General features: G+C 40.0%; 1 protein-coding gene across 2 annotated transcripts in view; it reads left to right on the top strand.

Annotated features, from left to right (window-relative positions):
- The first annotated feature begins 4239 nt into the window (after positions 1 to 4239).
- pak4 (p21 protein (Cdc42/Rac)-activated kinase 4) overlaps positions 4240 to 26938 on the top strand; it is a 40683-nt gene continuing 17984 nt past the window's right edge. Inside the window, exon 1 of one of the 2 annotated variants that reach the window (XM_036001031.1) lies at positions 4240 to 4394. The gene's annotated coding sequence lies outside the window, so the exon portion shown is untranslated. Of the gene's footprint in view, positions 4395 to 20290; positions 20584 to 26938 lie in introns of those variants that run through there. The other variant, XM_031304198.2, reaches the window with a different exon arrangement.

Here is a 26938-nt window from a genome sequence, read left to right as displayed (position 1 = left end):
GATCCCTGCGCACAAAAACAACCAGACATAAGAACAGCTTCTTTCCCACTGCCATCACTCTCCTGAACTGATAAGTGGGGTCATCCCCACTTTAGCCACTTACCCACTTCTCTACACTTTACATACTTATCATTCCAATATGCATCTTGCACATTACTTTTCACTATTACTTTTTGCACTTTACATCCCACTCCATGTGTACTTGTCTTGATATTTTTGTCTTATTTGTATTTTTGTATATTATGTTGATATGTGCCTATATGTATATTGTTGTCTCTATTGTACAGTATTACTACTACATGTCTATTTGTTCAATGTATAGAGAGTTAACACCTACCAAAGTCAAATTCCTTGTGTATGTAAGTATACTTGGCCAATAAATCTGATTCTGATTCTGATCTTTCTTACTTTGAGACAAATGATGTCTTGAATAAACTATACGTCCTTAAAAAGTATGCATTTTCCTATGGTATTCAAACTACATTTCCACATTTGTTTTCTGGAGATCATGTTTGCATTCTGATATATTCCCTACTCACTGATACAAAACCTAAAAAAATCAAATTAAACATAGGTGGATTGGAATATTTATTAACATGAAAACAAATCTAATAACCTGACAAAGAGTTTTATTTTGAAATTAAAACCATTCATTCATTTATACACATTCCCTCATTGGGCCAATAGAGAACATTAGTGTGAAACACTGAGCCCCTGGATGTGTCTGTATCTCTGTTTGGAAACTACGGGGTCCTTCTGGCATTACAGAGCAGGTATACCAACCCCTTTTTACTCTGTCATACAAGTTTGAAGGCCTATTAAGATTGTTGCTTGTTTGTTGTTTATTTTCTCCTTTGTCTTTTTGTCTGGCGAAGACTCTAAGCCATGTCACATGGTGTTGGTGTATACGTGCATGTATCATGAATCAGTGTTCTTGATGTGTGTGTGAAATTATCGATAGATAAATTGTGTATATTGCATTGGCGTGATTATTTTCTGTATAATGCTGCCTGGAGAATGCCACTTCTCAAGCCCCTGGAGGGTTTTTAGGCAATTCTCCTTCACATTCCCTTGCAAATTATTTAATATATCTTTTGATTTTTGATTTTTTTTTTATATTAGTAAATAAAGAAACAAAATGAAACAAAACAGTACGTGTATTTGATCACTAGAGGTCAGTGTTGCACAGATTAAACTCTGCAGTAAGACTAAAAGCTGTTATATACAGTTATATTGGCAGTGGCGGAAAGCAACTAAGTACATTTGCTCAAGTCCTTGTACTTGTATTTTAGGGTACTTGCACTTTACTTGAGTATTTCTATTTTGTGCCACTTATATTTCTACTCCGCTACATCTCGGAGGGAAATGTACGTTTTACTCCACTACAAAAATAACTAAAGCTGTATTATGATTGTAGTGCAGTAAGAAGTAAAAATATTTCGCTCTGAAATGTAGTAGAGTAGAAGTATAAAGTGGCATGACATAAGTCAAGTACCTCAAATTTATATAGGCTATGTGGCCGGGTTGGATCAGCGGGTAGAGCAGGCTCACATATACTTAGAGGTTAATGCCTAAACGCAGAGGTCCAGGGTTCGAATCCGACCTGTGACGATTTCCTGCATGTCTTCCCCCCTCTCTCTCTCCTTTCTCACCTAGCTGTCCTGTCAAATAAAGGTGAAAAAGCACCCCCCAAAAAAAATGTATAGGCTACAAATTTGAGGTATACTTGACTTATGTTAAGTTACTTGGACACAAATCAAATATGTTTTTATGCCTAAATTATTTGATAAATAAACTCAAATGGTTCAAGGCAACTGGTTTCCTCAAACAGTTTGAGTTGAACTAACTCATCAGTACTGCTGTGCTGCCTTTGCAGTGTGATTAGAGTGATTATTTGTGTGTCTTGACATGTGTGACACTTCAATTTGAAATCACAAGCAGAGTTTACGAGCAGCACTGAAGGCAGCACTATTTCCCACTGCCCATCACTGTATTGATCCAGTCAACCAGGAAACAGGCAATTAAATTAAAGCCGTCCTGTTGACCTACAAAGGCAAAAAAGAGTAGGGAAAGGGGGGCGAGGGGTGTCGTTGGGTTGTTTTTTAACCCACATGTGGCCGGGATCCAAAAGCCAGATGGCAAGTGAATGTTCAAATTTGACCAGCCACTCAATAGATCACCATTGATTTTTGGCTGGTGAGTGAAGCAAATCTACCAGCCACTTGCATATTTTACCAGCATTGGGCAGGTAGATGGTGCTAATTTTGGATCCTGCATGTGGCATTAGCAATAACTACACTCACCTAAGATTACTAGATTATATTTCCCTTTAAAACTGTTTAATTTGTGCAGGCTGCATACTTTTTTTTACCAAATACAACTGCTCTGAAACAATCACTCAAACTCACACAGCACCCCTTGCCATCACCTTCATCCTCAACCAGCAGTTCCTCCAGATCGGAGTCTGATTCTTCCCCAAAGTGGAGTCTCAGTTCAAGAGCGGTGTGACAATAAAGAGCCCTGCATATGTTCCAGGAGCCTGGTGTCCTATCTCCATCTCTGTTATTCTCACCTCCTCTGACTTACTGGCTTGTATCAGAGAGCAGGGCTTAGACTGGACTCCAAGAAAGGTCTCCCAACTTCTCTGCCCTTATGTGGCGACATAAATTCTCCATCATCCAGGAAACTGGATCCTGATCCACCCTGGAGCAGCAGATGTCTGAGAGTCAACCACCTCCAGAAACCACTGAGAGGTTTCTTGGTTGATTCGTTGGAGTTTGTAATAATTTTAGAGATTTTCATAGATAGATATTTCCTCTTTATCCTTCTTCTCCAGACTGTTCTGACTCGGCAGCATGAGTGGAGAGTCAGGGTGCAGCGTGGTGTCATCGCTTTCTGCTTATTGCAGGATGGTAAGCATGCTGTTGCAGCCCTCCTCCTCTTCCTCATCCTGGCAGAGCAGCAGAGCGTTTGGCATGACTTGTTTTGTCAAGAGAATGGATAAAGAGACAGGAAGCAACTGGAGGAGAGGTAGTATGATTCCTCCAGGTCTCCTCACTCTCACTTTGCCACTCTCACTATCTGCCGCCGTCAATTTTAGGGGCGTAGTAGGGGTTACAGATCAGATGCTCGGCCCAAAGCAGGTAACAGCCTGAATGATCTGATTCAGGGAGAGATTGTTGTCCACACCCAGGTTTTACAAACTGACCCAGAATTGTTCCTCTCTCGTCCCCAGTCTCAGAGGGCCTTGCATCTCTATCTGATCATGGATTGTCAAGCTACTTCTGCCCCTTCTCATCTCTCCTGCCACCTCCTCTCTGCTCTAACCCAGCTCCTGCAGGAGAACCTGCTCTACAGCGCTGTGTTTCCTGGCCGGGCAGCATGTAGGCCTACCAGAGGGGTGATGCCACCATGACGGCAGTGTACATCAGCAGCATCTGACCCTTCGCTGTCTCTTCTGGTGAAACAATAACCAGCCCTACATTTTTTTTTCAGCTGAGCTGTTGCGTGTTTGACTTATTGAAAGTAGAATATAATCTACTATCTGAACTTTCTCTCGTCACGGTCTGGAGAAACTCATGCAGTCTTTGGACCAGTTTGGTCCTTCTGCCTAAGGAAGAGAAAGGATTAATTGTCCTTATGACAACATGTGTATTTAGCCTTTGTGTAGGCTATTTGAATTAAACACGGAGAAAATGTATCAAATAGCCTACTTTCATTAGGATAACAAAAGATGCCTGGACAGTTTAACAGAGCTTCAACACTAATGATTTAAGTAGCCTAGCCTACACTGGGATAAAATCAAAATCAGGAACAGGTTAATTACCAAGTAGGTTTTCACCTTTATGTTTTGGTGCATTACAATAAACATAATACAAGAAAATAAAAAAGTAGTCTAGTTAGCAGCCCTGTGTTGAAGATTAGCACCGTGAATGTGTGTGAGAGGAGCAGGGCAAATCTATCATGGGACCATTGATTAGAAGGAAAAAGCTCCCCAGGCGTATACTGACCTCTAATCCCCATTACCCTCCTTATTGACCTGTTTAATGACTGTTAGCGCCTAATGGTCAGGTGACACAAAATAGCCTAGTAAACCACGTCTGTGTTGTTTTTTGAGAATGGTAGGCTTCAATGCTAAGTGGGATTGCACTCGTCTCCGTAGGGTAGCGGTAGCGACCCGTCACTCGGTTGCCATGGTGCTTTGCTGCAGTTTCCCGGATGTAGTATTATTATTTTTTTTTTTTTTCCTCGTTCAATATGGCGTCGGGGAAGTGAGACTTCGGCTAATGTTATTCAGTTTGCCCAAAGTTAGCGCGCGTCTGCTCTTTTAAACAGAGGAAAGTTTGTTCCCATACCGCGGTGGCAGCAGAAAAAGTTTTCCTGTGAGTTTCGGGGTGAGTAAGAACATTTGTGTTTAATAATCGTAGTTTGTTGTGTCTGTGCGTTAGCTTGTGGCGCGTCTCTGAGTTGCTAACAGCGGCTAATGTTAGCTGCTTTCAAGTCTGGGTTCGAGGTGACCAGAGAAAGCTCCTTTGGTGTGGTCTCAGTGTGTGTGTGTTGTTTGAATAATACCTTACCGTGAGGTGGAAAGCTTGACGTTTCCACGGTATGGCCAAGGTACAAGGCGGAGAGTCACTTGTGAAAGTTTTTAAACAATTAAAAGCCGCAGCTCTGGGAACAAGCCAAGCTAATTTTACGTTAGGACTGTGTTTCTTTGCGAAGACCCTAAGCTCGCTGGACGGCTTAATGGTAAATCCAGGAGAAAAGCTGGTTCTATTAACATTGACTATTCTTATCTATTCTTAGTCTGCCAGCGTGTGTTTCATGATAACACCGCAGCCAACTTGTCTTCATAACAGTGGTGCAGTGTAACCACTTATTATTAAAGTATTTTCCATGTTATGCAACTTTATACTTCTACTCCACTACATCTCAGAGGTAAATAATAAACTTTCTACTCCACTACATTTGTCTGACAGCTTTAGTTACCTTTTAGATGACAGTTTTGTATCCCCTCCCTGTCCAGTGAAAACCATGTATCTCCAGATGTATTGATGTTGAATGTTTGTGATAAACTGAAGGATGAAGTGTTTATTTACGTGTTGAGAAAGTTCTCCTACTTCTTAAGCTAATTAAAGTCTTTCAAAAGCCTCTTGGATCAGCTGGAAAATGCATCGTCACAAAGCTGAAAACAGGGCTGTTTTTCTGACACCATGAAAACTTTTAAAACTTTTTAGAGATACGTGGCTCTCACAGGACAGCGACGCTACAAACAGATGATGATTATAGAATATGATGCATTTGCCAAACTACCCAACAGTAAAGGAGTTAAAATGAGCACGACATTAAACATCTACAGCCGTAAAATGCAACATACACATTTGTGTGTGTGTGTGTGTGTGTGTGTGTGTGTGTGTGTGTGTGTGTGTGTGTGTGTGTGAGAGCCATGCTGTCTGGCCAGGCTGAAGGAGGAAAGAGGATATTGTCTGTCTGAGATTCGTTGCTCTCTCCCCTCCTTAACCCCACTTTTTATTGCAAGTCATTTCTCCTATCCTTTGGTCTTTAATTGTGTTCCCTCCCATTCCTTTTTCTCTAAGCTGACAGATATGTATGTGTGTTGTTCATATTTGTGCAGTGTGACTGCGTGCATGAGTGAGTGAAGAAGAGATTTTGCATGCAGTTAGTCAGCAAGGTTGTGCGATTAGTGCTGGGCACACCACACATTCCTGGGATGCCAGAGCTGTATGGAGGGGTCACTCTTCTCTCTCTTATATACAGACCATACCCCAGCAGTGAGTACTGAGTACTTATTATTAATGAATCCCCTTCTCTACATCATGCTCTGCAAGTTAATCAGCATCAGCAAGGATAACTGTGTCAGGAAGTAACTGGGTGTCAGGTTGAAAAATCACCGGGGCTAGCTACAGGTCAGATGAAAAAAGTTGCACTGGTAGATCAGCAGCATACTATCTGTATCAGCAGATTGCAGCTTTAAAAAGTTATGTATTTGTAAGGTAATATTATTTGTACTGCTGATATTTATCTCATTGGGAAACCGATGCTTTTGTGACCTTTTTCTGCTGTGTAGTGTAGAAAGAGTGGCTAACAGAGGTATAGAAACCTGCACAATCAAACAGGAAAAACAGGCTGACAGGTTAAACACTCCTCTATATACATATATAACTATATATTTGTATTTATGAGAATGGGCAAATAGTCTGGTGGGGTGCTGGCTAACCCTTCTAAATACATTGGTTAATTGGGCTGCGTGCTGCTGTTTTTTGTTTGACTTTATATTGCTCAGGGCACTGTGTGGTGTTTTGCATTAACTAGGGCTTCAATAGCAATATTCTCCTTTCTCTCCTCTTGACAGGAGGCTTTAATTATCTTTCTGTACCCCTCCCTGCTGTCTAGTAACAGTATTAACAGTGTAGGGGTCTGTGATACACTTGAGGCTGCAGAATGGACCTGAATGAAAACTGCTTTCTCCACTCTCAACACTTCAGCTGGTCCTTTTTTTAAAAAGAAGTTTAGTTGCGACTTGTCATGCTACCTGACAGGATAGACATTTAGCAACAGCTGATTTGAGTATTCCAAAAAACATTTCTTGTGGCTTATTGGCTAAGACACCGACTATGAACGGTTTGAGTCCGGATGGGGACTTTTGTTTCATCTCTGTCTCCCTCGTTTACTGTTATCTCTCGGCTGGCACTATGTACAAATGGCATACAAATGGCAAAAACAAACGGAGTAATACAAGTTAGACAGCCCTGCTAATTTTAGACAGTGACTAACTTCACTTTCTGAAATGACACCTTTTGCTGGCGGGTCTTAACACGTAGCTTCTGCAAATAACAGAATTGACAATAAATACCACGAAATGTCTGTCACTTTTTATTCAAAATTCAAGCAGGTCTGTGTTACATATATGGTTGGCTAAAGTCACTTGTATCAAATTTGATGACTCACATAGATATATAAAAGGAAAGAATAGGTCGTGCCTTGATCAGTTGCTACATGCAGTCCTATTTGATTTGTTTTACATTGAATGTGTTTAGATTCAGGATTCATGCACATAGAAGTAATCAACAGCAACACCTGGAATCCACTCGGGTTAAAGACACCCATCGAAGCAGGTTTTGGGGTTTTGTTCTTGATAGTAACTGAGTCCAGATTTGGAGGAGGGGGCGTTCATGGTGGATCACAGTAGGGAACTTGAGTCATTAAAGCAGAGACAATCAGGAAGTGTTGATGACTGTTGATAGACGTGTCCAGCAGGGGGCAGAGCTGAAGGCAGGACAGATGTTGTCGTTAGGTGACCTGAGGGTCCCTCAGAGAGAGAGAGACAAACACAGCTGCTGTTTAGGCGTCTTCCATGAACTCCAAACAGCTTTCACATCGCCATACGAGCCTAGGTGGAAGCTAGGCAAAAGCTGTGAAGGATCAATAAGCATGGAAAGCCAGGGACATCACCCAGCGCATTTAAGGCACCGTGTGACATTTTATTATTAAATTGTTAGTCTCATTTTCTGAGTCGTTATTGTTTTGTCCTCTTTGTGTCCTCCTCGCTGGTGGAGTTATGCTGTAGTGGATGAGCAAGCATGGGATCGTTAAAAGTCTCGTCTTTCTCCTGGTATCAGGTTGCATAGAAAAAGATGGCTTGAAGGGTGAGACAAATGGAGTGATATGGGAGAACGTGAAGAGAAAGAGGGAGAGAGAGCAGTGGATAGTTTTGATCTATGTGCAGGTTCTGGGTGTTTGTGAAGAGTCCAGAGAAGGAGAGGGCATGAAGAGGGGAGGCGAGGTGCAGAGCCAGCACTGGGCCAGATTCAGCTAAAGGCTCACAGCCAAACAACCAGATCTGTGGAGATACACTGCAAAAAAAAACCCAACCCTGACTCCACCTTATATCAGGGGAGAAAAAGGTTTTTATGTGGAGGAACTTTCATTCTTAGTTTTTCTCTGTTTTTCTGTGCTTTATTTTTGATTATTGTGTGGTTAGTTTCTTGATTTGTTTTCCTCAATTTCTATTTTTTTTGACAGGACCATACACATTAACATATCTTTTGTCCACAAGAGAAATCATTGGAAAATGGCTACAATTGCTTGTTGACTTTTGACCCGCAAAAAGAAAAACGTTTAAAAGTGTCTAGAAACAGAGGATCAAGCTAAGCTGACTGGTAACAGATTAAATAAGCCCTGGGTGGGTCAGGTCAGACCCTACATTATGATTCTTCTCTGTAACGGGGAGAAAGAGCCAGGCTTACTGCCTTAGAGGAAAGAAAATCCTCTCAGGAATGACTGCTGCAGCCAACATCAACACAGCCCTCTAGGTGCTCGAGAACACTGGACGAGTAGGGTTGGGTATCGTTTGGGTTTTTTCTGATACCGGTGCTAAAACTATACTTTTAAAACGGTCCCGGTGCCTAAACGGTGCCTGAACCGATACTTTTGAAAAGATTAAAAAAAAATATGTATGTATCCGAGCATATGAGCGGAGTGGAGTGGTGAGAATCTCAGCTCATTGCTCACGGGACTGTTCACCCCTCCGCTCCCCCGATCAAAGCTACATCAGGCCGTTCCGCTCATTATCACTCAGCGCTCAACGCAGTTTGCTTCGCACTCCACTCAAATCGCCCCCCGCTCGCTCCAAAAAAGGAAAAAAATCTACATGTATATCACTTTTAGCTTGGACCACAAGACAGATGGATTCTGGGTCAGGCTTGACTGAGCATGCTTCAGACTCGTGGTGTGAGCGGAGCGAAATTGGAGCGGGAAATAGAGCGATGCTCCGTCCTTTTAAAAATGCCGCTCTGCGCTCTGTCTAAGACCCGCCCGCTTGCACTCCCCGCTCGCTCCCGCTCCACTCCGCTCACATGCTCTGGTATGTATTTAAAAAAGAAAAAAGGACACATTTAAGAACGGCTTGTTTATTGCTAAGGCCGTATGGTCAAAATGAAATGATTTATTAAAAATGTAATAACAATAACTTCTAACAATAACCTATTTCACCAGTAAATTGCTGGTAAACGACAAAAACAACCACTAGATGGAAAAAGGGTATTTTACAATAACTTTGAATGCACCACGAGGCTGGCGAGTTTCAAGTAAACGCACCGTCTGTGTTGTTTTTCCGACAACGGCAGCTGCGGACTGTTACGTCTCGGTGTTGGAATCCTCTACAGTGAAATACAGTCGCACCGTTTAACGTTAGCTGTCAGCATTTTAACCGTTCTTAATTTATCCATGGTTTAATCCATGGCGATGTTTCAGTTGCCTCTAACGTCCGCTTCGGAGCGTCAGAGGGCAGCGCTGGCATTTCAGTAGCACCGAAATGAGGCACCGAAATCCGCGTTACTATTCGGTCCGGTAGATACCGGTTGTTAAGGCACCGGTGCCGTATTAACACCAGATGTCGGTACCCAACCCTATGTACGAGTAAAAGAAATATTCAACATCACAACAATAACCTATTTCTAAGACTTTACTTAGTTTCAGCCATCAGGTCGGGGTTTAGGCCAGCATTGTGTAGAAAAGAAAATTGAGGAAGAATTTCTTGCTCAAACATTTCTTTTGTTTCTGTGTCATCATACTTTGATTCAGACCAAACTTTCCAGTTATGTTTATATTTAGCTGTTATAGTTCAATTCATCCGTTGCCTTAAAATAATTTCATGAATGCGCAAAAAATATATATAACACAAATATAAGTCTCTCTCTTCTTTCCTTTTTTCGGTAAATACTTTCCTGGTTATTTTAGTTAATCAAGCTATAGCGTGTTTGTAAAATAGAGACTCTACTGACAGAGATGCTGTAACGACTTTCCCTTATACGGAAATGTTTTAAATCATTAGTATTCAATGGAGATATTATTATTCATCTTCTGTTCTGACAGAGATCAACGATTAGTCGATAAACCGGTAACTATTTTGATAATGAATTAATCGTTTAACGTTCTCTGGTTCCAGCTTGATTGATGATTTTCTTCTTTTCTCTTGTTTATATTACAGTAAACTGAATAGCTTTCTGTTTTGGACTGATGGTCGGACAAAACAAGCTCTAAAGACGTCACTTTGCAAAGTTGTGATGACATCTGGCACTATTTTCTGACATTTGATAGATTATTTGATGAATCAAAAAGTAACTGTCAGATTCATCTACAAGGGAAGTTGCTTCCACTGCTGATAATTGTTTAAATTGTACATACTGCTCTGTTTGTTCAGGGTAAACTCTGTGCTCTTGTGGTGTGTTTGCCCTCACAGCAACAGAGTGAGGAGTTTTGTTCTTGTGTTTGCATGTTTAGTTTTAATCTCGCCCGAAAAATCAAGCTTGGGCCTGCGTGTTCCCAATTGATATGGAGGTTTTACAAGCACACACACAATACAAAGAGAGTTCTGGATGTTGGCCGCATTTTACCCTTTTCATCTTAGTTGTACTGCTGTTGCAATGCCAGTGAATGGCAGTATGTTATAGTGGGGCTGCTTTTTTGTTAATGTTTTTTTGCACTCCCATAACTGTGGAATAGTCTGGATGACACAGGCAGCACTTTTGTTGCAGTGATCTCTCTGTAAATAAGTACGTTCTTTCTCAGGATCCTGCTGTTAAATCAGGAGCCAGTGCTGTGCAATGTTTAAGATGAACAAAACTACATTTAGAAATGTTTCTCTTAATTAACGTTTTATAGACTAGTGTAGATTTCCACAGTTTGTTCCAAGAACGAATTTCTGAAGGAACCACTGAGTGCAACTGGAATGTTTTTTTTTTTTGGCATGAAAATGTCCAAACTTACAACACAAAATACTTGTTGTAACTAGCCTTAATTTGCTCATGGACAGCCAACACATTCTCACTCCCATCGCATAAAGTACGGACGCTTGCTTGTGTGCCTTTGGCGTTGTTATTGACGCTAAAACTCTCCTTTAGCGTCAGATCGAAACGCTCTTTATCTAAACGCGCTGGGTCAGGACTATTGTCGTCACTTTTGACGCAGTTAGGTTTAGGAAAAGATCGTGGGTGGGCTTATAAAAGGTACGTTTATGTGACATTCGGGACAATAACGGGACAGTTGGGTTTAGGAAAAGAAGAACGGGACAGTTGTGTTTAGAAAAAGATTGTGGGTGGGGTTAGTTTCAGTGACACATGGGACACGAACCCTGGTCTCTGGGGCGAAAGTCCTGTGTTGTTTGACCCAGCCGTAGTTAGTTAAGCATTAGTTAGCAATAATTAGCCTGTGCCTATGTTATCTCCTTACATATACCTACGCTCTCCGTCTCTGCAAGATTGGGAATGATTGAGATTTCTCTTGGCACAGCTACCAGAAGACTTACAACTTTCAGACACGTTGCTCACGTCACATCTACGTCTTCAAGCTCAGTTGGAGGCTGCTCAGTAACGCTCAGCCATCACCGGAAAAGTGCTTCTAATATCCTTCACTGGTCTCCGTCCAGAGCAACAGGATCTGTTGGTCCATTTATTTTACTGTCTGTTGGAATTTCGGGCTATCATACTACTCACTACCGTTGTCGCTCTTAATACTACTTAATGCTGCTCTGCCCGGTGCGTTCCATACACACGCTGAGTGGTGCTTATTGCGTCGTATCTGACGCTGACAGCCACTGACCAAGCGTCCGTATTTTACAACTTGGTAGTGAGAACGGGTTGGGATAGCACTTATGGAAGGAGAAAAGTGTTTACGATCATATATATTTTCACAGATATGGTTTTTAACCAGCATCTGATTGATTTTATAACGATATCTTACCTCTACCCGTGTCTGTAGTCTGAATAACCTTTACTCTTCTGCTGTATGTGGCTGAACTTCCTTGCAGAGAGCAAATGACAAATATTGACAGGGGAGATTGATGCCATGTTTGACCTCTTCACAATGACATCACCTCATTGTGTCTGTTGTTGACAACATGCCAGCACCATGTAATGATGGTACTACACTGAGTCATGTGTTTCACAGTATGTTTGATGTTAAACATGACACTAACGTTGTGCAATAGCACCAACAAGTTATGATGAGAGTAGTTGAGTACAAGATGATGTCATTTTCTTTTTTGGCTGTTAACTGAAATCAGATTTTACTGATCAGCTTGTCTGCTGCTCTTGATTTAAAAAAAATCCGGATGTATTGGCTGAAAAGATCACGGGTACATTCAGATGAAACATTCAGGATTTTACTTGTCTCAACATGATGCTTAGGCAATATGTAATGTGGTGAGTGGGCGGCAACAACTAGACACCGTCTTGCTTACGTTGATTATTTATTTCGGAAGTTGGAGCTTTGCCTAAACTCCAAAAAATGCCTGCAGCTTCTTGTCTCACCTCTTAGCTACTCTTAGCTACATTGGTGGCCGGGTTGGTTCAGTGGGTAGAGCAGGCGCACATGTACTGAGAGGTTTATGCCTCGACGCAGAGGTCCAGGGTTCCAACCTGTGACGATTTCCTGCATGTCTTCCCCCTCTCCCTCCTCTTTCTCACCTAGCTGTCCTTGTCAAAAATTAAAGGCGGAAAAGCCCAAAAAATAATCTTTAACAAAAACATTGAACTAGCTAGCTACATTGAACTCTGTGGCTGTTAAGCTCACTGCTTTGGGCAGCCTTAGTCAGTTGGTTAGTAGTTTAGCACTCCAGATGTGCACTGCTGGGATAAAGCCTGACATGTCCCTCCCATCCCGCCATCTCCGCTATGTATTTTGCAACGGCAGCGTCGCTGCATCTGGGGCTTAGCATCACCCAGGACGGTTGTGATTAGTTTAAAGAATTCCAAACCAGCCAGATCGTTTTATTTCCCCCTATCCCAGAACAGATAAGCGGTGTAGCCGGACCATACTCCAGGGCTGACGCAACGCTGTGGAGATAGGTCTGATGATGCAAGACCAGTTGGTTAGTGACCAAGCCAATTTATAAATTATTTGCAAATATATCGATTTGAAATGTCGCAGAAGGGAAGAATGAAAATAATGCAGTCAGAATAAGATAAGTTAAATCAACACTTAGGGCTGGGGTAAAATAATCAATTATAAAATCGATCTTTGTTCGAGTGATCTGATATTGATTAATGAAACCACCAAATATGTGTTTTAATATGTTAAATCTGTTAATATAATGTTAGTCCTGTTAAGTTAAAGTGACTATATGTAACCTTTAAATGTTTCTGAAACTGTGTAATGTTTCATCTGATGATTGTAAATGACCTGTAACAGCAAACGAGACTAACAGTGAAAAGAACACTCTTTTATATAGTTTTTATTAATGCCCCTGCCCGGGTCAGATTTTTCCCTCAAAGTGACAGAATGATTTACGGCAGGTAGACGGCGCTATAGAGCACACATTCTGACGGGGCGCAGATTTTGGCTGAACACCGGAAAAGCCGGTAATGTTGTACTCAGCCAGGTAAAAGGTAGCAGGAGATTTCTTTATATAGACCTAATTGTATTTAAATTTTATTTTAGAAGCTATCTGCTGTAGTTATGGCTGATACTGGGGCAGGACCATCACAGAAAAGAAGGAAATTAAACGAAGAACAACTAAAAGCTAAAAGGGAAAGTGAAAGATAACGGACGAAATCCGAGTCACACACCCCTCAAGTACGTTTTATTCCTTTTACTCTGTGTTTGTGTTGGCCTACTATTTTCTTTTCACTTGTCCCCCTGTACCTGTGTAAAGGGCCCTTGGGTTTCATGAAATGCGCCATATCAGTCTAAGTTATTACTACGTTGGTTGCTACAACAAACTCTTAAATGTCCCATGGCATGAAAATGTCACTTTATGAGGTTTTTTAACATTAATATGAGTTCCCCCAGCCTGCCTATGGTCCCCCAGTGGCTAGAAATGGTGATAGGTGTAAACCGAGCCCTGGGTATCCTGCTCTGCCTTTGAGAAAATGAAAGCTCAGATGGGCCGATCTGGAATCTGCACCTTATGAGGTCATAAGGAGGAAGGTTACCTCCCCTTTCTCTGCTTTGCCCACCCAGAGAATTTGGCCCGCCCATGAGAGAGAGACATCGTGGCTTTCAAACGAGCAAAGTGGCAGTTGGTCAAGGCCACACCCCCACCCTCCACCTTGCCCCCCCCCCCCCTCTCCTCCTCAATAGCTACAGACACAGAAATGGCACATACTAAGGAAAGCTCATTGTGGGACTGGCTCTAGTGGCTGTAATTCTGCACCAAGGCTGAATTTCAGGAAAGAGACTTCAGATACAGTATTAGGGGACCACTAAGGTCTATATAAAAGAGACTTCAGATACAGTATTAGGGGACCACTAAGGCCTATATAAAAGAGACTTCAGATACAGTATTAGGGGACCACTAAGGTCTATATAAAAGATACTTCAGATACAGTATTAGGAGACCACTAAGGTCTATATAAAAGAGACTTCAGATACAGTATTAGGGGACCACTAAGGTCTATATAAAAGAGACTTCAGATACAGTATTAGGAGACCACTAAGGTCTATATAAAGAGACTTCAGATACAGTATTAGGGAACCACTAAGGTCTATATAAAAGAGACTTCAGATACAGTATTAGGGGACCACTAAGGTCTATATAAAAGAGACTTCAGATACAGTATTAGGGGACCACTAAGGTCTATATAAAAGAGACTTCAGATACAGTATTAGGGGACCACTAAGGTCTATATAAAAGAGACTTCAGATACAGTATTAGGGGACCACTAAGGTCTATATAAAAGAGGCTTCAGATACAGTATTAGGGGACCACTAAGGTCTATATAAAAGAGACTTCAGATACAGTATTAGGGGACCACTAAGGTCTATATAAAAGAGACTTCAGATACAGTATTAGGGGACCACTAAGGTCTATATAAAGAGACTTCAGATACAGTATTAGGGGACCACTAAGGTCTATATAAAAGAGACTTCAGATACAGTATTAGGGGACCACTAAGGTCTATATAAAAGAGACTTCAGATACAGTATTAGGGGAACCACTAAGGTCTATATAAAAGAGACTTCAGATACAGTATTAGGGGACCACTAAGGTCTATATAAAAGAGACTTCAGATACAGTATTAGGGGACCACTAAGGTCTATATAAAAGAGACTTCAGATACAGTATTAGGGGACCACTAAGGTCTATATAAAAGAGACTTCAGATACAGTATTAGGGGACCACTAAGGTCTATATAAAAGAGACTTCAGATACAGTATTAGGGGACCACTAAGGTCTATATAAAGAGACTTCAGATACAGTATTAGGGGACCACTAAGGTCTATATAAAAGAGACTTCAGATACAGTATTAGGGGACCACTAAGGTCTATATAAAAGAGACTTCAGATACAGTATTAGGGGACCACTAAGGTCTATATAAAAGAGACTTCAGATACAGTATTAGGGGACCACTAAGGTCTATATAAAAGAGACTTCAGATACAGTATTAGGGGACCACTAAGGTCTATATAAAAGAGACTTCAGATACAGTATTAGGGGACCACTAAGGTCTATATAAAAGAGACTTCAGATACAGTATTAGGGGACCACTAAGGCCTATATAAAAGAGACTTCAGATACAGTATTAGGGGACCACTAAGGTCTATATAAAAGAGACTTCAGATACAGTATTAGGAGACCACTAAGGTCTATATAAAAGAGACTTCAGATACAGTATTAGGGGACCACTAAGGTCTATATAAAAGAGACTTCAGATACAGTATTAGGAGACCACTAAGGTCTATATAAAGAGACTTCAGATACAGTATTAGGGAACCACTAAGGTCTATATAAAAGAGACTTCAGATACAGTATTAGGGGACCACTAAGGTCTATATAAAAGAGACTTCAGATACAGTATTAGGGGACCACTAAGGTCTATATAAAAGAGATTTCAGATACAGTATTAGGGGACCACTAAGGTCTATATAAAAGAGACTTCAGATACAGTATTAGGGGACCACTAAGGTCTATATAAAAGAGACTTCAGATACAGTATTAGGAAACCACTAAGGTCTATATAAAAGCATCCAAAGAGCACCATGTCATGGGACCTTTACAGCTTTGGCTCGTGACACAGTGACAGTGATACCTGGTTTAGCTCATATACATCCAAAGTAGGCTAAGTTACCGTATAAAACACTTGAAATGCAACGATGCATCTTAGGGCTGCAACTAACGATTATTTTCTGCTGCTAAAATCTGCTGCTGGATATTTAATTTCCTTCAATAAAGAAAAGTCTAAGTCTAAGTCTCTCTTTCATAGTGGATTAATCTGTTGATTATTTTCTCAATTAATCGATTAGTTGTTTGGTCTCTAAAATGTCAGAAAAATGTGGATCAGTGTTTCCCAAACGCCCAAGATGACATCCTCAAATGTCTTGTTTTGTCCACAACTCAAAGATGTTCAGTTTACTGTCACAGAGGAGAGAAGAAACTAGAACATATTCACATTTAACAAGCTGGAATCAGAGAAATTTTACTTTTCTCTTAAAGAATTACTCAAACCGACTAATCGATTATCAAAATAGTTGGCGATTAATTTAAAAGTTGACAACTAATAGATTAATCGATTAATCTTTGCAGCTCTAATGCATCTGTAAACGTATTATCTTATTGTAAATTAATTATTATCTGTCTGAGCAAAACATTCATCGCAACTATATGACCTCCCGGTAACGCTAACTCCTAGGCCTTTACGACAGCAAGTGTGGTAAAAACACTTCCGCTTTTGTCCGAAGGGGGCGCTGAAATCAACACAAACTGAAAGTTACATAGAGCCACTTTAAACAAACTTTTTTTGGGGTCAATTCTTAATGTAAACATCAACCCGTTGCACTCTAAAAAATAGTGCTTCTTGCTTGTACAATTTACAGCATAAAGTTCTCTGAGAATCTTTTTTATATATCCAAACTAAATAGGTATTGTGAAATGTCTAAAGACAAGCGTAAAAGACTGTCAAACTGCCGTCTGTATTTTGGATGCTTTGTCTTGGCTGTAGACTCAAAATCCGTCTTGTTGGTTCTTTTTTTCAGGCTGCACCCTTATGCATACATTGTCGTTTTGTATGCCTGATCTCTCTTTCTCTTTATATGTTTTGTGTGTGGTGAGATTCATACTTGAACTTGTAGTAGGTAGCTCATAAACTCCTATAGCCTTGATATTTCTAAGTGTGTGTGTGTGTGTGTGTGTGTGTGTGTGTGTGTGTGTGTGTGTGTGTGTGCATGCTTGTTTTACTATATTGGTGGGGTCCAAAAACCGGGGAATACAGTATACTTGTGGGGTCTGCACAGCCTTGTGGGGCTCAAAATGCTGGACCCCACAAGGTTAAAGGGCTGTTGAGGGTTAAGACTTGGTTTTAGGGTTAGAATTAGGTTATGGTTAGGGTGAGGGTTAAGGTTAGGCATTTAGTTGTGATGGTTAAGGTTAGGGTAAGGAGCGAGGGAATGCATTATGTCAATGACGTGTCCCCACAAAGAGTGAAACAAACTTATGCGTGTGTAAGTGCAGGGCAAACAAAGGTCTGTCTGTGTATGTGTGCCGAAATATGTGTACGCTAGCTTGTGTGATCTATGTAGCGCTCTCTTTATCATTGACCTTTCCACATTCCACAACCTGCTTCTGGAAGTCAGCCCTCATTGGCTGCAACACTGCTTTATTTGAACTCAGCCTTGGGATTGGCAGGTTTGTGTGTTGTCTTGCTCTGATACGTTGAGTGGACCTGTTCCTGCTGTATTTTTACTCTCAAAGGAATGCCAACAGGCCTTTTCCTTATTGAGACTGACACCTTTCTGTCTGTTAGATGATAGATAATGAAACAAGTACTCTTAGCCTGGCTTTGATAAGGGACACAAATTATAAACTGTGTTTTTATGTATGTTTTGATAAGTTTTCTGATGAAAGTAGAAAGAATATATAGGGTTATCATTAAGATTTTAAAGCAGCAAGTGTATTCGTTCAGTGACTAATTCCCGTAGATTAGGCTGAAACAACTTCTGTGATGTTTGTTTTAGACATTATGGCAACAGGACATTACAAACAACTAGTATACTACATTTTAGGAGAATAGGTCTGTCTAATCTTCTAAAACTTATTAAGTATCCCTCTAAAATAGGTGTTTAATCACCTGTTTTGATATGTGGTAAACTATGCAGCTATTTGTTTAGATTGGCAAAATATTGTTATACCTTACATATATTTTATATAGTTTTTGAGCAGCATTTACTGTAAGTATGTGATAAAAACAACAATACTGACACCATTCCTTGGCCAGTGTTGCCCAAAGTGTTGTTGTGTTTTGGCATTTAGCCTTGACTTACTATCTGTGTGTCCTTTTTAATGTCTTTGGTGATGGATCTGTTTATATTAGCACACAGACATGGTATTTCACAGTAGCCTGCCTTAATCAGACTGCTATAACTGGCAATATTTTAAGCCATACTGTCAGAGTCTGTTGTGCCACAAAGTGAATCGTATTGTCATCTGATGTCATGTAAAAGCTAATCTGTAAAAAATAATATAGATCCTCATGAACCTAAATTATTGATTAGAGATGCAACAAATAGGAATGTTTCACCATCCACCCTCTTAATGTTTCCCAGTTGATGTTTCATAGAGTAAATAATCACTCAATTAATGCAAATATTCACTTAATATTTGATTAAAAATTGATTAATTGGTTTGAGTAATTCTTTATGAAAATAAAATAAAAATGCTGTGATTCCAACAACTAATCGATTAATCGAGAAAATAATCGGACAATGAAAATATTCGTTAGTTGCAGTTACATGCAAGGGGGTAAGCTTCTCCTCGGACCGCGAACCTCCTATTGCGCCATTTTAATGCTACAAAGCGATCACCCCCCGTTAGCATCCCATTGACTGCCATTCATTTTGACGTCACTTGAATAATAATAACATCTGAATATAAGAATAACTTTACATCTGAAGCGTTTAAAGACTTTATTTGTCCGTTGTTTATTTCTAAAGAAACACGACAATGTATAAAAGGCTCCATTACCTTGTACCTCACGTTATGACTCCGTAGCAGTCGTTTTTGTAAAAATAGGCTAAAGATTGTGTCATAACCACGCGACTTACTGTCGCATAGTAGAGGAATTACCATATAGTACAGGAGAAGCGCGCAGGCAGTTTCGTCTCACATTAGCTGTTTAAGTGTAATTACTAATGTTAACTATCATTTTAGTTAGCAGTAATTAGCCTGTGCCTATGTTATCTCCTTACATATACCTACACTCTCCGTCTCTGCTAGATTGGGAATGATTGAGATTTTTCTTGGCACAGCTACCAGAAGACTTACAACTTTCAGACACGTTGCTCACGTCACATCTACGTCGTCTCTCTCAGTTGGAGGCTGCTCAGTAACGCTCAGCCATCACCGGAAAAGAGCTTCTAATAAACTTCACTGGTCTCCGTCCAGAGCAACGGGATCTGTTGGTCCACTCTTATATACAGTCTATGGTTACATGTCACCACTGTTTCTTATAACTACTGACATTGACCATTTTACTGCAGAGGTATAGGTATTTTTACTTCTAGTCAATTTTACTGATACATACTTTGACTTGAGTAAGCTTTTGAATTCAGGACTTTTACTTGTAGTGGCGTATTTATAAGTGTGGTATTTGCTACTTTTACTTTACTAAAGGATCTGAATGATGCCTATTGACAACTGGCCGGCGACTACAGCTGGAAGTTAGCCTTAGAGGCTAAAGCGGCTCCTTTTACTGTATAGTTAATTAAATAGGATTCTCCACGACATTATAAACTAATAAACTAAACAACGAATACTTACATACAGGTAACTGTCTAAACGTCTACACCTGTGACAGGCAGATGTATTATATGTAACAGGAAGGAAGGAAGAGCGAATAAAAAGATTTTAGCTTCTATTTGACAGGACACAAGGTTGCTAATAAACACGTTCATATTTTTCTCCCTCTCTCTCTCTCTCTCTCTCTCTCTCTCGCTCTCGCTCTCGCTCTCGCTCTCTCTCTCTCTCTCTCTCTCGCTCTCTCTCTCTCTCTCTCTCGCTCTCTCTCTCGCGCTCTCTCTCTCTCTCTCTCTCTCTCTCTCTCTCTCTCGCTCTCTCTCTCTCTCTCTCTCTCTCTCTCTCGCTCTCTCTCTCGCTCTCTCTCTCTCTCTCTCTCTCGCTCTCTCTCGCTCCTCTCTCTCTCTCTCTCTCTCTCTCTCTCTCTCTCTCTCTCTCTCTCTCTCTCTCTCTCTCTCTCTCTCTCTCTCTCTCTCGCTCTCTCTCTCTCTCTGTCTCTCTCCCTCCCTCCCTCCCTCCCTGCGGTGACGTCATGATACTGGGCCGCGTTTTGCTGAAACCATAGGAATGCGACACACTTTGTATTTACAGACCAAAGCTGCAGCACTTTTATATATAAATACATATACATATATTTTAAACGCCAACAGTCGTTATCTGTCACCGGGTCCGCTTCAGGCTTTTTTTTTTTTAATGACGACGTAACGACGGTTTAATTTCTTTCACGGAAACAACTTTGTTGCTGCAGGGAGTCTTTTTTTTCCCCCCTTCGTCCTCAGCTGCGTTTCCGACATGAGATCAGGTGGATAGTGTGGTACCGTACCTGTGACTAAAAGTGAGTACTCCCGACTATAAACAGAGAGCTTTATACACGCCTGTGTCACTGTATTATATTGTAACTCCCTAGTTTTGTCCTGAGTATAGCAAGTTAAAACTTCTGGTAGGCTGCTATGACTGAGCGAAAGTTAATCTGGGCCACACAACAACATTCTCACAGCATGGATTAACTGTGAGTCGGGGAAAAAGCATAATAACTTTATTGTTTGCCTTGTGTGAAGGGAGGGAGTGGATGATCTGTGTAGACAGCCCCGTTGGGCTGCTGGGAACTGACTGTCTGTTTTAACTCTCCACTGACTATAACCATTCAAACCTGTTACTACATACCGACTGCTCATATCTGTGACTGTCAAGGCAGCTGTTGGACTCCTGGTCATCTGTCTTTTTTTGCACAAGTGTTGCTGACACATGAAGATGAGGGGAGGACAGATTTTGGTAGAGATTTGTTGTTCGTCTTTGTGTTAAGGTTAAATCTTGGTAGGAAGTTGTAAGTATATTTTTCAGTAGTTCTGGCATTTTTTTTTAGCTTTGCTATCTTATTTTATGTTATCTTATTTTGTATCTTATTTATTATTTCTAGTATATTTGTGTGTTTGTATGTGAGTGAGTATATGTGTATGTCCTTGGTAACTTGTACTTGCTGCTTGTAACAGAGTAATTTCCCAATTTGGGATTAATAAAGTCTATCTATCTATCTATCTATCTATCTATCTATCTATCTATCTATCTGTCTGTCTGTCTGTCTGTCTGTCTGTCTGTCTATCTGTGCTCTTTTTATGCAGGAAGTTTGTTTCATGCATTTTATGTTATTTATCAAGAGGGAGTAGTTTGGAGTTCCAAGTCTGAGATATGCACATAGAGGGTGGTTTTGCCACTGCTTGATGCATTTTATGCATTTTTTTTAGTAGGGCTGCAACTAACTAATAGTAGTTTGGTCTATAAAATGGTGAAACATGTGGATCAGTGTTTCCCAAAGCCCAAGATGATGTCCTCAAACGTCTTGTTTTGTCCACAACTCAAAGATGTTCAGTTTACTGTCACAGAGGAGAGAAGAAACAAGACCATATTCACATTTAAGAAGCTGGAATCAGGATTTTTCACTCAGATTATCAAAATAGTTAGTAATTAATTTGATAGTTGACAACTAATCAATGAATATTTGCAGCTGTAGTTATGATGAGTGTTGAAAGGATAGAAATCTCTAGTTTAGGGATTTCTAGACATATTTGTTATGGATCCAATACCACGTTGATAAAATTCACAGATTCTGTAAAGTCTCACAAATCCTTTGTCCTAATGTGCTCTAATGAAATGACTGAAATCTGCTACCTGTTACCTGTTGTCGCATTTGAGATCTTATCATGTTAACGTCAGCTGCTCTTTGCAGCTTCATGTCATGGGAACTTGTGTAAGTGTAACCCCCAGTTCTGTATCTTAACTACCTAATTTACTTTAATAGTTAACAGATGTTAGCAGGCCCACTCAGTCTTGTATTGAAGCTGAGGCTGCCCCACTTACAGTGTTGTGAACCTGCGGTGGAAGAAGTATTCAGATCTTTTACTCAAGTAACGATACAACAATATAAAAATACTCCATCACATCCCACAAAAAACACAAGTATTATCAGGAAAAATATACATACTTAAAGTATTAGAAGTGCTCATTATGCAGTAAAATGTCCCCTGTAACTGATATTTATATCATTAGATCAATTACTGATCCGCAATTATGTAAGAAGTATGTTATTGTTGTAGTGGTTCGAGGGGGAGCTAGTTTTATTTATATACAGCCAGTGTCTAGTCCAGTGGAGTACAAATATATGGAAATAAATACTCAAGTAAAGTGGGAGTACCTTAAAATTGTACTTAAGTACAGTACTTGTGTACTTTACACCACTGTTGTGAGCAGTCAGTAGCTCCAAGGTCACACAATGTACAGTGTGTTTGCACAGTACTTTATAAATCTGGGAAACGCTGGGAGAAAGAGGTGCTATCATTAGATTGATTGATTGATTGATAGATAGATAGATAGATAGATAGATAGATAGATAGATAATTTATTGATCCCCAAAAATGGGAAATTACAGTGTTACAGCAGCAAAATATCAGTCACACAGCACAGAATATACATTAAATACTAGGATAAAATATACATACATACAATATACATTAAATAATAATAGGATAGAATACAAGAACAAATATTTAAAATATATACAAGTTGGGAATACAAAATGTACAACTGCTTAACTAGTAATGATGAAGATGTAGATAAACCTATTGTGCAAGTTGCACTTAGTGCAGATGTGATGTCTAAGAGTCTTATCTAGCACCCAGTGATGAGGTGTTAAAGTGTTATTGCCTGTGGTAGGAATGATTTCCTGTAGCGGTCCGTGCGACATTGAAGCTGTCGGAGCCTCTTAGAGAAGGTGCTCCTCTGTTGGACCAGTGTGGGGTTAGCCATGATAGATAACAGTTTGTTCAGTGACCTCCTCTCCACCACAGCTTTGTGTGTGTGTGTGTGTGTCTGTGTGAGACTGTGTGAGACTGTGTGAGATTGTGTGAGATTGTGTGTGTTTGCAGTAGTGAGAGAACAGGCTATTAATTACCACCCCTGATTTAGCACCAGCAAGCTAATGTAAGAACACCACAACAACAATGGTAAACTGAATACGGCTGACTGCTTTTTGGCATCTTACTTTTTGAATCAGTGTCTTTGTCTCAGTGAAGAGCTAGTACCTGTGTATTCATTTCTTAGCTTTAAAAATACTCTTAAATAAAAATCTAGCGTGAGAAATGCATGCCTGGTTATGTTTTTTTTGTGTGCCTTTGCTGATAACTTTGTGTACTATATTAGTTGTTCTGGCAGGTAAGCAGCCATCATTCAGAGCAGGGGTGTCAAAACATACAGCCCTTGGGTCAGAACCGGCCCACCAAAGGGTCTAATCTGGCCCACTGGATGACTTTGCAAAGTGTGAAATTTGTAGAGAAGTCATAAAGTCCAAATGATCAATATTCCTATTTGTCTACTGGGGTTCGCTTTCTGCTGCATGCAGGTGCCGCTGGTGGAAAATGTCCTTGTCAAAAAGGAGAAAAACACAATTGATCAGTTCCTATTTCTTCACAGAGGTAGACTAAATGGGAAGCCAGTGTGCTTGGTGTGTTCACAGCACCTTTCAGTGCTCAAGGAATACATCGGACTCATTTCCTTTTCCATCCTGACCAGAATACAGTTGAAAACGGAAACATTTTGTTGAAATTGCACTTATGTTCCTAAAGATTTCTCAGGCTGTTCATCATCTGTTCTGTAAATGATTGTTCATTATGTACTTGTACCCCTTTACAGTAAATAAAAGGGACACATTTGGAGTTGTTATTAATCGGTTATTGTGCAATGGTTTTTAGTGGTCCGGACCACTCGAGATCAAATTGGGCTGTATGTGGCCCATGAACTAGAGTGAGTTTGACACCCCTGATATAGAGGCTATTTATTGCCTCAATTCTGGAAATGTGGTCAGCTGTTAAAAAAAAAAAAAAAAAAAAAAGGGGGATTTATCACTGGACCTGGTCAGCAACATTTATTATGGCCTCCAACTTGTGGTAACTGAATAAAAGTGTTCGTAAAACTTAAAAATACTAAAGTTAAGCGTCATTATTCAGCCCATGAACTTGTAGGTATTTTGTAATTATTTGTTTTTATACAGAGTACATTTATGCTTAACAAGAGCAGGATTGGATGGTCGTCTTCACAGATTTGGTTTTTGCTTATTATATTTTATCATTAATCAACTGCAAGCTAACAAGTAATTAAATGAGTTTATTTGCCGTGTTACAAGTTGGTATTAAGGTCAAATCTTCTACACCATCTCTGAAATGAATTATCTGGTGCCATAAAGATTTTTTTGGACTCTTTGAAGTGTGTTTACATTGGCTGAGTTTTGTCATTGTCTTTTTAGGAAGATGGTTATGCAAGGTAGACCTATGTCTCAATGGAACAACAGACAGAAAATCATTAGAGCGGAGGGAGAAAATGTGTGATGCATGCTCTCTCTGTTGTGGTCGATGCTGATGAGGTGTTTGCAAAGTGATGGTGTTTCACTTATTGATCCGAGGGGTCGATAATACATTTTGTAATGTTCAGTTTTGTGTCCTGATTTGAGCAATAAAGATGAAATTCATCTGCCGTGCACTGAAAAGCTCCAATTACATTTAATATGTCGACATCTTTACTGCTAAAACAATACATTGGAGAGAACTAAGATTTTGCTCATGTAAAGTAGGCTATGTACTGAAAACATCTCCAGTGTAAAAGGGTTGTAGAAGGTGATATTATTTTTGTTTTATTCGTAGTAGTTACTTTTTTTTTTTTTTTTTTTTTAAGTGTATATCAGTGTTGGAAAATCATTTCTGTTGTACTTATGATTTCAACCATATCACCCATCTCTCGTTTGAGGTGTTAAAACATCTTTTATATTTGTTTTTAAATGACATCATTTTTGTGCGACATTTTTTGTTCTCATCGAAACAATTCTGGCCATATTTGAGCAAGAAAAGAACCCAAATTATGTTGAATATTTAAAAACACCCCAGGGTTTCCCGCAGCACTTTGCAGCTTGGGCGGCCGCCTAAGCTGGGGAACCCTACCGCCTTAACTAGGTCGTCAAAAAAAAAAAAGTCCGCTGCACAAAAGGCCGTCAAGTGCATCTCGGACAATAGCGCGGACGCGCTTCACACCGCGAGCGGGCAAGCGCCCCACCCACCCGTCAGACGGCAAACCTACCACCTTAACTAACACATTTTCTGCGGGAAACCCTGCACCCTTATGAATTTAGTTCTGGTTTCACTTTAGAACTGTTTCATCCCTAACTGTATAATTGCAGCTACAGAAGGCTGTTGTTGTGACTGACGGAGTCTTTTTCCGAGTGTCGACCACCCATGCACAATACTTGAATCAGGCCAGAGGACAGCAGCTTCATCCATGCGTGCGTGGAGAGCATCAGTATGGACACTGTTTGAGTAGGTGGCAGGGTGCAGCAGTGTGGCTCTTTTACTGTTTTTATCCTCAAGTTAAGATTTGTCTGTCCAAAGCCATGTCCTATTTGCAGAACATGATTTATATTGAGATCAGTGGCCACACATTTATATTTGAGCTGTCTGTGTGGACCTTTGTTAGACATTTGGACAAACACTGCTGTCTTAAAGGAACAACGTATTTTTGTATTTTTTTGTTTTTAAGTCCTTGTTCTACTTCATAGTGGTTGGGAACAGGGTGGCTGCATGTCTTGATAGGTCTCAAAAGTATTACATACATTTCAATTCATCCTGTAAAAAGGGTGCAAATATGACTACATTTTTTATTCTTACAAATTTACATTTTCATCAGTACAATAATTTTTTTATATGAAAAATCTGTTTGCATTGTCACATCTCACTATTTTATGTTCGGATGATATTTCTGTGAAATTTTAGTTGAAGATCTTAACAGGCATTAAAAGAATATGTATATACCGAACATGCAGAGAACTGTAATTAATGCTGAGAGAAATAGGGTAGTTTAGTCAGCTCCAGAAAAAGGGATTGGTGAGTACATGATTTGTGTGTTTTGGTGTCTGACATTAAATGAAACCAATCATCTAGTGGTCAGGGAGAGCAGACACCTGTTTTAGCTATAAATCACTGTCCTTGGCTGTATGGTTGGAGTTCACCTGTTCCCCTAACACCTGTCTGACTCTCTGTCTGTCTCTGTCTGTCTGCCGGTGCAAGGCTTGTAAGTATGGGAAAATATATATATATATATATATATATATATATATATATATATATATATATATATATATATATATATATATATATATATATATATATATATATATGCTTTGTGTATTTTAATAATGCATATATTTGACAACTAAAGTAGTAATGATTTTCAGGCACAAATAATAAACATTACTTTAGTAATCTTTCTTCTTCATTCTCATTTTAATAGTGTGCAAAGGAGATTGTATAACCGAGTTATTAACATCACATCTCCGTTCTTATGATATCCTGACACTGCATGCATTTTATCAACCACAGAATTACATCCCTCACATTGCCGTGTAAAGGCCTCCCACACAGTTATGTTTATTCTAGTACAAACAAATACGTGCCACCTAGTGAATAAAGTTCTCTCTCAAATCAAACTCTTTTGAGGACAGAGCTCTGTAATTCTCTTTGCCGCACGGCATTGGTTACATTTTAACTTCGTCGTGTCTTGGCTCCTGACAGCAGCAGTAAAAATCTTGTTTTTCACCAACAACCACTCTAGCTAAGAGTCCAACATATCTCAAGATGGAGCAAAAAAGCTCAGGATTT

This window comes from Sander lucioperca, chromosome 5, assembly GCF_008315115.2.
Source record: "Sander lucioperca isolate FBNREF2018 chromosome 5, SLUC_FBN_1.2, whole genome shotgun sequence".
Lineage (NCBI taxonomy): Eukaryota > Metazoa > Chordata > Actinopteri > Perciformes > Percidae > Sander > Sander lucioperca.
Note: the sequence above shows the minus strand (reverse complement) of the source record. Positions and strands in the feature narration are given on the sequence as shown.